This window comes from Anopheles stephensi, chromosome 2 (assembly GCF_013141755.1).
Source record: "Anopheles stephensi strain Indian chromosome 2, UCI_ANSTEP_V1.0, whole genome shotgun sequence".
Classification (NCBI taxonomy): Eukaryota; Metazoa; Arthropoda; class Insecta; order Diptera; family Culicidae; genus Anopheles; species Anopheles stephensi.
In genome coordinates, this window is record NC_050202.1 from 20,259,970 (window position 1) to 20,275,395 (window position 15,426).

The 15,426-nt window shown below is 44.8% G+C and overlaps 1 protein-coding gene across 11 annotated transcripts in view; it reads left to right on the top strand.

Moving 5' to 3' along the window:
- LOC118505787 (mucin-17) overlaps nucleotides 1–15,426 on the top strand; it is an 87,701-nt gene that overhangs the window by 15,118 nt on the left and 57,157 nt on the right. For 10 of the 11 annotated variants that reach the window (XM_036042096.1, XM_036042097.1, XM_036042098.1 and 7 more), the window contains exon 3: nucleotides 973–2,272. The exons of the other annotated variant lie outside the window; for it this stretch is intronic. The gene's annotated coding sequence lies outside the window, so the exon portion shown is untranslated. The remainder of the gene's footprint in view (nucleotides 1–972; nucleotides 2,273–15,426) is intronic. 11 annotated transcript variants of the gene reach the window in all.

Here is a 15,426-nt window from a genome sequence, read left to right on the forward strand (position 1 = left end):
GATTGGATTAATTTAAGGCGGATGAGCGAAACCATCCCATCCCAATTTATGATCGCTGTAAAATGAGTTTTTCTAGCGTTCCGCGTATTTGGGTCGGGCGCGATTTTTTGGCTGGCATTTAGCACCAGGAACAATTATCGTGGTGAATCTAGAAAAAAGGGATGGTTTTTTGTGTTTTTAAGAAGAGAGAATTATGGTCGACCTAATTTATGAAATACTTTTTTCACAAGGAGTATCGATAATCGTTGATCACATTGATAGGTTTTTATTTAATAACGGAGAAAAATGTTTCAAAACCAAAATAATAGTTTCAGATATCTTAATCTGTATCATCGTATAGCTCACCAGCAGCTTCTTACTCTAAAAAAAAAAGCTTTCACCGGCTGTGTTCGATTGTGTTGTCTAAACCCGTAAACCTCAAACCGATGGACACCGTAACATATCAGGCTGATGTGTACATTAATCAAACATGAATCAACGCACTGTCACGCGACGTTTCATGTACTGCAGCTGTACGAGAAGATGTACAGCTACAGCGGAACGCCACGGCTTCAAAGTCACTGAACCGAGGCGAGTTTACAAAGTCCTCTTCGCCGTACTTCTTCGTCTAAGCACGGTCGTCGTGCTAAGAGTGTGTGCCCACCAGTTTTGATTAGATGCAGCAGGAACGAAACATTGAAGAAGCCGGTTTTTTTTGCTTGTGTTGATGCAGAGTGCAGTGAAGCTCACCACTACTGGGTGTCTCGATCGTCTGATCGGTGGTTGAGAAGCATCTTGTTGCGCATCCCCATCCCGGATTCGAGTTTTGGTTTTCCATTTACGTTACGGATGATTTATTCCATTATCGGGGCGACCTAACTGTAACTATTGCTGGGCTAGCCGTCTCTTTCATCATCCAGTCGTCGGAGTTGAAACGTGAATCTTTCCATCGTACTTATACGCCTTTCTTGTCCTCGCTGTTCTACATTTCAGAATCTCTTGATGTCTCAGCAGTCTAAAGGTTGGTGTGGAAGTCTTCTTGAGCCAGTAGCAGCTGCATCGTAACCAACTATCGCTTGATAAGGCTAATGAAAAGTTCGACACAACTACTGAGCTCCTGCGATTGGGCGTGAAAACTACGGAGATCCCTCAATCCCAACTATTCTGGAGTAAGCTTTGACACCTTAAGCAGCGCGATCGTGTTCTGAGGCGTGTCTGACACGGACAGTGACAGTCAAAACCAAAAACACAGCGATCGGCTCGTGTGAAAGAACAGAAAAAAGGCGCGTCAGAGCTGTGTTCTGACGGCCCCGTAACCTCCTGGAGGAGCATTGGTGCCCTTGCGGGATTGAGGATGATAGTCCATGACCTCCAGCACACCGGGAGCACTACGAACGGCCCTGCACTCGAGCGGCCACTGCACATAACAACAGCGAACCCGATCGGACACCCCGGGGAATGAGCCGTGTGAAAACGGGAATCTGATCCATAAATCACAAAATCCGAAGGAAAGAGAAAACACCCTCTGCCCCGAGGGCACGCGAGGCCTACGTTAAGTTGGGCAATAAATAACGCTAAAAGAAACCGGTGAAAAGGAAGAACAAAACGACAAATCGAAAGAAGGGCAAGAAACTGCGAAGAAAACAAAAAACACGAGCAAAGAGAGAAAAGAGAAACGGAAATCACGATAAGCGTTCACGAAGGAGAAGAACTGAAACCGCGTAAAGGTAGCAAGCGAAACGAGCTAAGAACGAGCTGGAACAGCAGCATAGAACGGCCAAAGGGGTTGGGTGAAATTTGGTGTGTTTAATCAAGACACGATCGACGCAGGCTGGAGGCGCGATCGAGGAAGTTGGGAACCGTTTCCTAACCCCAACATCACCACCAGAACGCGCGCCGGACATCCGGACCCTGGCAATTGTGTCTAGTAATTGTGTGTAAAGGGAAAACAAGAAGGTGTTGCGTGTGTTGTTTGGGTATTTTGATCGCACAAGTGTTACGTGGCTAAGAGAGCACAGCACCCCTGTACAGTGCGTGAGAGCAAGTGTGGGGTTCGATTGATAGAATCGATTAAAGGTATATCTCATGTGACCAGTGTGTGTTTGGATCGTGAATTGTGAAAATTGTGTATTTGTATTACTGTTCGATTGGAAAGTTGAAAAAGGAATCGATTCAAGTTTTTACTACAGCTGCCAACACCACATCTTCTGTAGAACGTGTTGAATACGATTTGTGTTTTCAAAGCCATTTACATTGAAGGATCGCTCTCTAGAGAAAAGTTTTAATCCATAAGGTAAGTTTAGAGACGTTTTAAGATTAATTTGAATCTGATTCTGTACTTAATCGTAGAAGAAATATTTGTCAAAGTGTTTAAAAATATTTTACCAGGACCTCAGGAGTCACCTGTTGTCGAGATCGGGCGTCTACGTGAAGTACGTGGTGTCCAGACTGATGTCACAGTAGAGCTTAGAAGCTTAGAGTTGGAATCTCTGCAAGATAACTTTTTTCCAGAAAAGTAGTGGAATCGCTTTTCAAGGTATATCTCCTGAGATCCTTATAAGTGATATGAGAGACTTGTTTAGTTCTATATTTGAAACATTTTATTAAGTCCTAGAATCCTGGGAGATCTGCAGATGTACTCCTAAATTAATGCCTGATCCCTAGATTAAAGTCCTTCTGATTGCTTGAGACTGATGTAGTAAGATTTTTAGTCTACAGAGCTACTCTAAAGAAATTGTAGTGGAGATGAAGTTAGAAATGACCAACTATAAAGTTAGATGTGAAGTTGCTGACATCATCTTGAACTCACAGTTGAGTAAGATATTGGATAGCTAAACACTCTTAAATTCTTGAGCAATATTCATCAAACCCTCTCATCTCGATAACGATCACTAAATAACTCAAACCCATGCGTCAAACGACAAACGGTACTATGTCACCACCCCGTCGTACCCGAATGACCCAACAACATTTTACCGCACCTCGACAGTGACTCATCTTCCAGGACGTTGTCCTAATATACCTGTAGCACCACGAGTCCATTGCCTTCCTTGTACGTAGGCACAGTGACTTCGAAATAAGCTTAAAGAAAGTGGTTGTGTTTTTTTTTCATTGTTGTGCCACCATGTTTGCTTATCACCCTACCTCCGTCTCCACCCATAAACCCTTCCCAGATTCTTACCGTCATTTCACGTTACCGATCGAACGGATCGAGGGTCATCGCGATAGGTTCGGCTGATTCATTAACATCGCGACCTCCTGCCGGTTGCGGTGCGATGCCGCGGAGTTTCCGTGCGAAATCGACCACTAACCTTCGGGGGCCGTTCCCGCGGAGCGGTAATGTTTTGCCCCGGTGCGATGCGTCAGCTTCGTTGTTGTGGCCCCCATTAGCTGCGTAGCTAAATGGGTCCCATTCTTCGTGCTACGTTCTATCGAGATGCTATCGATGGTCCGGGAAGAAGGGACTGACAGTGTCTGGTCGGTTTCTGAGTGAGTGTACACAAGGACTCTGAGGGGAGGTGATATACACGAAAAGAGAAAAAAAAAACCTCCACACACGTATACGCACGCAACGGACGTGTGTGTCCTCGGACCTCGGATGTGGATACGCCTGTTAGGGGAAGGGTTTTTAGTTTCAATTTGCTGAATTCAGTTGTCGCGTGCGAGTCGTGCTGAAAACACTTGAGCCAAATGTTGCCGTGCGGTGAAGACTGGAGCGACTGGTTTTGAGTGTCGTCCTGTGTGCAAAGTGCATTCGATATTAGTGGAGCTCGTGCAGGAGTTCAATATTTGTGTGAACGTTTTATGTGTGTAGCAGTCAAGAGTTAAATTGTATTTGAGTTAAGAGTTGAAATGGAGTGAAGATTTTCATCCGGATTGTGTACCAGTAATTGAAGTTTGTTTTTGTTTAAATTTTTGGAGCATTTTTGCCATAGTCCGCAATAGCGGTCTTCACGAGATATCTGGATGCTTTGGTCAGAATTCTTCTATTTGTACTGTTTTTTTAACAAAAATTTGAGATTCTAGTTCTAACTTTTTTGAAGCTACAGTCTAAAGATCTGTTCGTCATTAACTTTGTCTGTAGTAGACAGAGATGTCCTAAATATAGGAGATTTCTGATGTAGAATTAATAGTAATCCCAAAGTAAACGAAATATTAAGATAAGTCTTTAGAGTAAAATGTGTCCCACAATCCGAATTTGTATAGTAATTGTACATCTTGGTTAAAGTGCTCGTGAAAAGCCTTCAATATTTGCTCCATCTACCACCGACACAGTGCATCTCTACCAACTCCTGCCGTACGCACAGGTAACTTCGGAACAATTATAACATTATGCACTCATCGTTGACCGATGAAGTGAAATCAAGTGTAAAATTGTCCTCTTCGTGATTTCTTTTGCGTCACTGTCTAGACTAGTGCTGCCCTCACCCTTACGATTCCCCAAACACTCCACAACGCCCCATGTTTCAGTGTGTTTAGTCAACCGGGAGCTAACCTTCCCTTGGGTGAAGTTGCCCCAGTCGCGGAGTCGCGTGCATGAGTCGGGGGAAAAAGTCAAGCATCATCCAGTGTCGACGCGTTCTAATGAATTCCTCACGCTTCGATTCCCAAACGAGACATGTTCAATGGGAGGAAGAGATGGTGACCTGAGTCCCCCCCCCCCCCCTCCCACGATACCCATTACATCGCGTCAGTTGATTGATGTATGCATTTTAATCTAATTTCAACTTAATAGATAACTGTACCACGTAGTAGTAGTAGTATGCCCGTGTTGCAACCAGGTGTACGGAAGGGTTACTGAACCCCCGGCCAACCATCCACGAAAAGGGAAAGGATGCTGCGGACGGTGGGCCCGGTTCTGGCGCGAGAGTGAGGGAGATCCACCAGTCAGTTACAAAACCCGGTTGGATTGAATAATTTCATCCTCACCCGGCGTTCGATTAATATGCATGGCGTGATCGGTAAATAAGATATTCAAACCCCCTGGCAGACTGGGGCACTGCGAGAAGGAGTAAAAATCAACTTACAACAAAAAAAGCCAGGAAGTTGGATGTTTGTGTGTGTTTTTTTTCGAGACCTATCAGAGGAGGTGCATGTGAAGCCTGACACCTGAACCCGCGGCTGGGTCGGAAAGAATCGATAAGCCAACTGGCATAAAATTGTTGGAAAAAGATGCATAAAATTGCTTCCCATTTACATGATGTGTGATGGGGTACCGAGCGATGCAGCACCATCGCGTGGTAGTTAAATATAGATCAATGCGATTGCATTCCCTCTCTGCTGTTTTGTGTGTGTGTGTGCTCGGGGATACATACACGCGCGCCTGGAACCTTGTTGATTCCTTGTTTGAACGGGTCGGGAGGATTGTCTTTTTTTTTTCGTGTGTGCCATTTTGCCGTTTGCGCATAACATTACCAACCTGGCGGGAAGCGTACAACGGGACCTGCATTAAGCGCAGGAAATGCAGACAACAGCAGCACGCACACAGGTGGTGGTGGTGGTGGTGGTCTGCCAATATGGTGATCGAAATGTGAGGGGTGCGCTTTTGCTTCAGGGGGGGTGTAACGTACATTTCAATGCTGGAGTGGAGTGTTTTATTGGAGTTCAAGTGGAATATTGTTTGTTGGAAGCAACAAATATTCTTGCAAACTAAATATCGAGATTTCAATTTTATTTGATCTTGAGAAGATTTTGTACTCTTGGATGTTAGTTAAAATGACTGTTAAAATACAGCTTACTAATATTTAAAATTTGTTTACCTTTGAAGTTTTTTTCATGCAACAATTATTAGCAAGAAATCTTCTTCTTTTTTGGCCTAACGACCTCCTCTTAGGTCATGCCTGTCATTTCTGGCTTACTAGACTTAATGAGACCACGTAGCTGGAAAGTCAGTCCTTACTACTGGGAAACAAGTCCGGATGGGATTTGAGCCTCGGTCCTGCCGTGTGAAGCACGGCGTCGCTGTTGCATACACCACCGGATCGCCGTTAACAAGAAATCTAAACTGTCTAACAAAATAGTTATAAATAACCTTCCACGTCGAGTCTCTCTAAGATCTTTTGCCAAAGCTTTTTAGTGAAACTCTTTGGAGATCGTCGATTGAATTTTATATTAAATGACTTTTTCTCGGCCTGTCATATCAAGATTTCTGTAACTTGAATTTAACATTAGCTGTATGGTTAGTCCTGGGTACGGAGAGACGATCTAGATGGGATTTGATCCCTGGTCCTGCCGTGTGCAGATGCTATTGCCTCGACCAGCTGACGGCCCCATCTCCTGTCATTATAAGGCTACCTGAAATTATTTGACAAGCAGCGATATTATTCTTAGCGAAAAATATATCCTTTTTATGGATCAGTATCTAAGACTCAAGTTTTAAACTAAAAATAAAGAAACGACATTGAGCTTCGATCCTTTAGCGTTTGAATTATTGATGGTTCTCCACGAAATGGGAAGTCTAGTTTAGCTTGCTTGTTTATCGAACATCATAAATCGAAATATTCTCATACAGATGCTCAATACATGCATGCCCTGCTGCATTAATAAAACCATCATCCAGGGATATATACGGTAGCGACACTTCACCAGAGAAATACTACACAATTCCTGGAAGTCATCATTTCATCCCTGTGTTTTCTCCATTCGTCCATGCTAACACACATAGCTGCAAAGTTACTGCAGCGGCTGGCTAACGCACCACTTCTCCGGACGGTAGAATGCCATTACTAATCCATTGCATTACATCCCAGTTACACATCGTGTAAGCATCCTCGAGAGCAAAAAACACCCGCTCTCATCCTAACCCCCACTTTGGCTAACGATCATAGTTTGATCGCTCGTTAAAAAGTTCCTGTGCTTGTGCCAACTCTCTGCTTCTGGTGGGTGCCCCAAGGCTCCCGATGCTTGTGTCGGAAGCGCGTCGAAAACTTTTACGGCGTGTGTTTGTTTGGCTGGACGAGTTTCGTTCGAGAATGTTTTACTTCACCGGGTTATTTATCCAGCTTCCAGGGCGTTTGCGAGAAGTGAGTTTTTAAAAAGTCAAACCACCGGCCCAGAATCCGACCGGTAAACAGAACTCTTGATGTACATTGCGCAGCACGGGGTGGCAGAGTGAGGACCGACGGCGGTTGGTTGCATTATTGACGAGTGGATTTCCGGGGCAGGCAAATGTGGGCATCCGTGGATTATCGTCTACGGTACGGTATGGGATGGGAGAATAATTTGATTGTAAATATTTGATATGGTTCGAACGGCTTGCTGTCTCCTGGGTGTCGTTTTGTGATAGTTTCTGGAGATGATGAACTTGCCCCCCATGCTCACGGATCCACTATCGTCCCTCATTGATTGTTGGGGGCTTTCCATTCTATTTGATATGTATGCATCGAGAAATTGATCCGCAAGCACACACACATGATGGTGTCTGACGTAGCCACAAGAGATTTGCAGAGCATGTATTAGCTGGGCTCCTGTATCAAATATTGATGATGCGTGCACGGCTAGGCACACGGTGTCATCGACGAGTTAAGACGAGATCTCGGCTCTGAGAGATATCCGGATGAAGGCTCTATCGGAAGCGTATTGTGCATCAGCGCAGACACTGTGTGAGCTTTGAGCCTTTTGATGCAATTAGTTTTCAAATCCGCTCCCCGAAGGCTCCCAATCGTCGATGCGGTTTTCCGATGTCAACAGTCCACCGCAAAAGACGCTCCATGGACACTCATCCTTCGAGCGCTCGCTTCTCCATTTTCTCTTGCGGAGAACCAGATCGGTCGGTCCAGAATATCGGTACACATGGGCGAGATAGCCGTGCAGAAGATGCAAGAAAACGCAAGAACAATGAGCATATTTATCATATCTGCTTCACTTCTTCCTGCCCATCGTATGCCGAGCTGTTTGTACGGTGAAACAAGCGCCAAACAAACATATCATAAATAACGAATCTTGTCTCCCAATTGCCGGTGTGATTCCCAAGCCGTAGCATTCGTACGTAGCTTCGTTTATCCGCACGAGCTTTGGCAGATGACTCTAGCTTCCCGGCGGACGGAAGGAAGGCACCCATTACACCAGACTTTGCAATGGTCGGCCGGCCGCTGCTCGGCGAAGACAAACGGGCGACGATTCTCTGCACGCCTTATCGTGTCCTCTTCCTTATTTCATTAATCATACTTTTTCACATGCACTGTTTGTTTTCTGTGCTCCGGTACAGGAGTTATTTTTGCACATTACGTTTTCGATTGCGTTTCCTTTTCCGTGTGGAGTTGGTGTGTACTTGTGTTTCCAATCCATTGGTGGGTTAAACTTTTTGCATTCTTGGTTGTTTTAGTTTTGTTTTTTGATATGTTCTCATTTTGTTTGTAACTTTTGTTCACTTATATTTACTTCTCGTCTACTTTTTAGCTTTTTTCCACACTGTTTACTATAGTTATCGTGTACGTTTTTCTGTTTTTTAATGAGTTTTGCTCCTTTTTTCTCTTATTTTCAACCATGACGCACTAGTTTAATCAAACTCACCACCATAATCCTAGACCACTAGCTGCGCGGTTCTACTTTTGCGAGAACAAATTATTCTTCGATAACCAGCTGGCCGGCCTTGTTTTGTTTGTTGCCTTCTACGGGACCAGCTCTCCCCCCCATCAAGAACTCTCGGTGCCATATTTGTGGTAGCCATCATCAAGAACCCGGTTCATGAAGCGCCCCCATTCGCTAGACTTCAATTATCAATTTCCATTTATGCGCTTTTCATGTTCGTGGTTTCGCTTTTCCCAATGTGACTGGGCTCTGGACAACCCAGGTGGTTGTCATGCGCATATTTTTGCATCTGTTGGGTGCGTTTGTTACGGGACGCACGGGTAATTGTCTGTAGTTCGCGGTACTGCAGCGGCTTCTTCTGAGATAAGGCGACCGGCCGTACGGCCGTCGCGCCATTTGTTATGACCATATCGGACGGGAATCGTTCGCAATCGTTTCTGGTCTCCGGACAATCAGCATAACAGGAAGGTTGCGCCCAGGAACTAGCCCTCGGGATGTCCCTGAGGACGGTGTAGCAGTACGCCAGAGAAACTTGTGGCGTGTTTAAACTTTGTGTTTTCTCCTCCAATGATTAGATCTCGTAAAGATGGTTTAGTTGCTCAACGTTACAGTCAAAGGACTTGTAAATATTTAATGGCTGAAGAAGACTTTCCAACTTCCAATTGCTCAATTCGTTCCCAATGACCCTGTTCCTAGATGCATCCGTGTGCTTCATCTTCGTCACCAATAATTCGATCACAATTCTCTCGACCTGTGCTGTGCCTGCTCACCAAACATCGCCTAAGAACGATAAGCGAAGAACACTGTACGACAATCATCATTACCCGTAGCTGCTATCCATCTAGACCGCTACATCCTACAAACCATCCCCAGACACCGCAAGGGTGCCTTTGGTTGGCAAAACGGTACAAATAAAGACATTGGAGTTGGTGGTTCCGTTTTCGCATCTAGAACGACGTGTCGGCGCTGGCCTCTTAAGAGTCTGTGTGCAGTGGTCCCCCTAGCGTCCGTGCGGTGCATTGACATTTTGATTGATTTATGGGCTTCCGATACGATTCACCTTCACCTTGCGAGAGCTTCAAGCTGTGCAACTACTTCTAGGGAGGTTCTGGTACACTCTGGAGCGCGCACTGTCTAGCGAAACTAGGTGAGGGATTTCTTCGGGGTGCGTGTCTGGTGATTGATTGATGCACCGAGCAAACATAGATGGGGGGGTAGTTTTGAGTTAGGAACAAGAGCTAAGGATTTGATGCTTGATGTCTTCCTACCCTTATACCTGTTCTGATAATTTGAAATGCAGGGATAGGGAGATGTATCGTAAGGGAGATCTAATAACATTAGAGTATAAGAACACCACAATCGTATCGAAACCAGAATTCTCACGTTTGTTTTCGTTTCTATGCTACCAATACATCAAATTCTTTCCACATAGTCTCCTTCGTCTAAGAAGAGCCAAACAATATTTGACTCATCATTTGCCTCCAACAATAGCCGTACGCAATAGCTGCCCAATTGTGCTGGTCCGATTGAAAACCAATCGATTTTTGATTTATCATTCCCGGTGCATCACACGTTTCATAACCACGGACAACGTCATCGAGTGTCAACCCGGACGACAACCACCGGGGGCAAACACTTACGCGCGTCGATGGTTGTGCTCGGTTACCCCAAACTGGGACATGGCCCCGTTTTGCTATGCAACGCTCGGTTACAAAATCATACATACAATCAAAAAACATAACAGAACCCGTGACAAGGGACTGAAGGAACGAACGGCTATTGCTACCGTTTTGCTGTTGCTGCTGTTGTTGTTCATGTGTTGCACCAATTAGCTGCAAGTTGACAAGCGGTCAGGCACGTTTTGTTCGAGTGTCGCGAGTGGGAGAAGGGTTTTATCAATGAATGAATATTGATACCTCGGAGTTGCAGCTGATTACAGGTATTGAAGAATCGGAATGTTTTGGAGATTCAAATATTGGGAACTTTGGAAGGTTTATTACTCAATTCATTTTAAACACCAAGTATAACATTACTGATATATTTAAACATTTAATTTCCTCGTATATTTGTCTTCATTGGGTGCATCGTAAGCTGTTTAAGATTTATGTAGGTATTTTCTTCGAGGATAGCTAAAGACCTCAGAGCTTAGGTAAAGCTAACAGTGATAATATCTGATGCATGCCAATACTGCTTGTTAATCTACACCACTAATTCAAATTCTTGCGAAATATAGTGTAGTTTAGAGTTGGCTATAAAGAGGGCTAATTAAAATGAGAAGATTGTTGAACTTTGGAGCGAAATTCAAAGGCAATGCGCCTACTACGGGCTCCACAAACTCCTGGGATCCAGAAAACTCCTACAACGTACGAGATGCGCCATATATCGCACACAGATATGGCCGGGAGCCCTCTATGGGTACTACATCCTGACGGCATCCTGACGGTTACCGAAACCGGAAGGATATTCTGGCTGGGGAATTTGATGAGGGTGCTGGACTCATACACTACCAGCATGGTGCTCTTCAGCAATCCTTTCAGTACGATACGTAGAGAAGTCCAGCTAGCTCGTTCGTTGGATCAATTAGAGTGATCGTAAAACCTGAGGGAGATCGGTCATAGACCGTGTTTCCTGGAGACGGATTGGACTTCAGACCATGTCCTTTAGATGTGCTCCATAGCAACAGGCTAAGAAAGAAGGAGAATAGAATCGAAATTAGATTAGATCATGTCCCTTGAAGCATCAGGACTGATCACCGAAGTAAGAGACCAACGGACCATGATACACCTAAATGCATTTAGCACTAAGTGTGGGGTCTGTACTTTGGAAAGAGCTCTTTAAATGTCGCCTAAAATCCTTCGTCAATCACTGTATGTTGATAAATAGTGTCCTTAGTCTATGACATGTATGACAGGGTCGATCCGGTAGCTAAGAAGTGGTGCCAGTATTCACACGACAGGACCAGATAACGAATCCAGTCCTGATCGCCTTATAGCTGATTCCGGACCCATAACTGACTATTCAATTAGTATCCAGGAAACCAGAGAAGACTGGCCGCGGCCCTCTAGAGTTTATAAAGTTAAATTTAAAAAGTCTATGGAAGTCTAGTACATTCTATATTCAGCTCAATTCATATCGCTAATTTAATATAATTTTCCACTACCGAGAGCCTCTTAAATGTTAGCCCTACACAAAAACTAGCTTTACTACGACAGGTGTGTACGTTAAGGCGAATACTTTTTTTTATCTATTGCATATTTAGACAACCGAGTTGTAACAAGATGAAAAGGCGTTTCAAAAATAGTCACTCAACAACTAAATAATAGTCACTAAGCGCAAGAACCCACTCAGAACTACAGAAACCCATCCCGTTGAGGATGTTTTGCAAAACGACCCTTCGGTTTCCTTATTGCCACACAGATAAAACCTCGCCGTGAAATGTGGTGACACATTCTCTACCGCACCGACACAACACAGGATTTATCTGTTCTGATTCTGTTTTCCCCGACGAACACAGGTCGTACGACCAGTACAAAAAAAAAAATGGCTTCAGTCTCTGGCTGTCGGGTGGGGACATTATGGTGGTTGGATTAACAGCAACCCCAAAAACCAAAAAGACAAAAACCTACCAACCATCGAAACGCACACACACACACACCTTCTTTTCCCCGTTGGAGCCCCGTTCGACCTGCCGACTACCGATGTTCGACAAAAAACCTCCCAAAAGCTTGCGGTCGGATTTTAATGCACCGGCCGCACCGGTGGCCGTTGTGGTGGCTTTTCCGAAACGGAGCGATCCGTTTTTCGACACCCGGCACAGATAATCGGACGTTCCCTTTCATTTTTGTAACGCCGGGTTTTTGTTGTTGTTTTGCTTTATCGTGTTTTGTTTTTCTTTTTGTTGTTGTCCCTACTCCATCGGTGGAGGGTTTAGTGTAAACGCACTCGCACGCAAAGAACCTTCATTCCACCAGGGCGGTAGTGTTTTGTGTTTCTTTTTGTTCTTTTGCCTAGATCAAATCAGATCCGATGCGAAGCTAATGGACTCGGCTCGGTTGATAAATGTCGCTGCTGTCACGGGGAATGTTGGAATTTTGTACCCTCTGTGCAAACGATGACATAAAGCGAGCGAGTGAGCCAGCTCCCACCGATGAACGAATTTAACGAAAAACAAAAGTCACAGCGGAATGTAAAGCACTAACCAACTGAAGCTGTGCTTAATTGAGGCGAGAAACTTTAACGATGTCAGTAACGGGAACTATAAAAGGTCTTCAGAATTTCTCAGGGAGCAGTGATGGGAAATAGGGCTGGACATTATTGGGTCTTGTGAGAGAAAAGTGAAAGGTGGTAAGGAAATGCTTATCAAATTGACAAGTTCTTGAGGGTGTCTTAAACTTCTAAGAGTATATTTTCTCTCAATCTTCAAGAAATTCTAAAATTTGTAAGAAATCGCCCAAGCACCTCACCAAATTCGATCTAAATTAGAGTTCCGATCCCTACTACTCCATCCCTTCCAAACAGTCAACCAATTCCAATTCCCAAAAGTGTAATGACTTCTTAGGCATCCTCATCATCGCCCGGTTCAAATGGGGGGGGGGGGGGGGGGGTGAGAAATTAAAATTGACTCTCTCATTGAACCTTTGCCGCAGGTTAATAACTTCCAAAAGAGTGTCGTTAAAGGGCACTCGTGCTCGCGCCTGATGGGCCCGGGCTTTCCCATTCGATCTTTGCGCCTGTCAAATCGCACTTTGCCTTTGTCCTTTTTTTCCAATTCTTGTTCTGCCCGGGATCGTACGAGCCGGCCTTCTAGAAGACTAATGTACCGGTGAAGAATCACCCCAAAATGGAACCAACCAAGAATGCCACTTCGAGGTATCGAGGAGGTGGGTGCGCTGCGGTAAGGTATTAAGGGAAAACAGATTTCGTTACGATCGTTAAGTGCTTTATTTTCTCACTTCTATGGTTCAGGGGAAGATGTAGCAGTGTTGCGGAGGGATCCCACCATGCATTAGAACACTGGGATTTACCGTTAGCAGCTACGACCCTAGCGTTGGCTTCTTGTTGGTAGGGATGAGCGTGTCTTCTGGGAGGATGTGGGAGATGTCTTGAAGATCGTGTCGATACTCGAACTAAGACAACTCGTTAGAACCCATTTTGGCATAGATTAAGCCATGCTCGTAGCAGGAAGACACTTCGACGGTAGAACTAATCCCCACGCTGTTCAGCCCAACATCCAACATTCCTACTCTTTTTCGCCTACTCACCGACCGCAAGACTTCACTCACTTTGGGACAGAGCACAAAAATGGGCACACAAATGGGCATGCCCAGAGGCCTGGACACACATTTATTGACCGCATAGTACCGCCGTTTCTCGGTCAATGTTTCTCACGCTTGCAATTTTGTGATGTTTTGCTTTTAAAGGTTGCTGGGTATATGTATGTGTGTGTGTGTGACGCTACCGGGGTGTTTGTAATGCAAACTCACGTTCTCAGCAATAAAACCGGGAAGGCGTGTGTGCTGCACACAAGAAGAGAATGCACCCAGGGTGAAATGTTTTTGTTTTGGGGGGGTCGAGTTTTTGCGAACCTTAATACCTTGCTTCGTACACGAGCTGAGCTGTGAAAGGGCTGCTAAACGAACCGAGCTGTGAGACACCCTTCCCCAGCGGTGATCAAGCAAGCTGAGGACATACCAAGATGTTGGAGATTTTCACTGCCGGGAGGTAACGTGATCCTCGCGCGTTGGCATTAAATCCCGCTGCAGGAATGTCAGCTGCATCCGGAACCAGTCACCGCGCGTGGTACCGGATGGTGATGATTCCGAAAGGCGCAGATATCTTACCGATGCACCGTTGTTGCATTCGCCATCAAGGTGACGTCACGCGTAGCTGTTGGAGCGATGATCTGCATCGATCTCGGAGGTGAAGTGTTGGATTACAGAGCTGGGTTTTTTTTAACGGCATGTCAATCGGTGAAGACAAAGTCGTCAGAGAGTTATGTCTTGATGTGCTCACGCGTGCTTTATGATGGTACCTTCAAAGAGGTTGCTTGTCCTACTGATCTGGACATGAAAGCTGGGAAAGTATTCGAAAAAGTATCTGATGTCATGGGACCATTTCCCAGTTAAATATAGGGAAATGGGTGTTAATATTATTTTTAGAGTCAATAGCGTGTTGCATTAGATTAAAATATATTAGAACCAATGTGAGAAGTTGGCCTAAATTATTTTATTTTACTTATTTAGCTGGAAATATTGTCAACTTAACTGTTTTCGCTAGAAATTGATGGTTAATGTTATAATTTCAACATATGTTTGTCTTGAAAACGGACCAACTGTACAATGCGATATGACAGCTTCAGACTATCAATTAACCATTTAACGTCAAATCCATGGAAGAAAGCATATCGACACCCAATTGTGATCAAGACTGCTTGATTTTAATTATCCGTCTGTTACGTGATGATTAGCTCCCAATAACAAGCCTCATAAAAAAGCACTCGGAAAAGCGCTAGGGAAAAGGAAAGTGGTCAGTCTTTTCGGTCTACTGGAACGCGCGAATGCTGTCCACTCGATCAAAGCCATCCAAGCGTGAGGGTAATTAATTCCAAATTACTGCTCCAACCCATCGACGCCCCGCTACTACGATGGGGGCTACTGGCTAGCAACACACAATAGCTGATGCAATGCACAATTTCACCAAAGCGTTACTGTGGCCTTGCTAAACAGCTAAAGATCTTAAAAAGGGTGACATTTGGAACCAGATCCCCCCTTTCGAACAAGAGTTACTAATGAAGCATCCACAACAGTGTAAGCCACCAATCAGTTGGTGCAGTGATGATCGCCAAGTAGACAGTCGTTAGCCAACAGTTGTTGCGATGGACCTGAGGGGGGAAGCTAGGTAATAAGAGTTCTCTAAGTG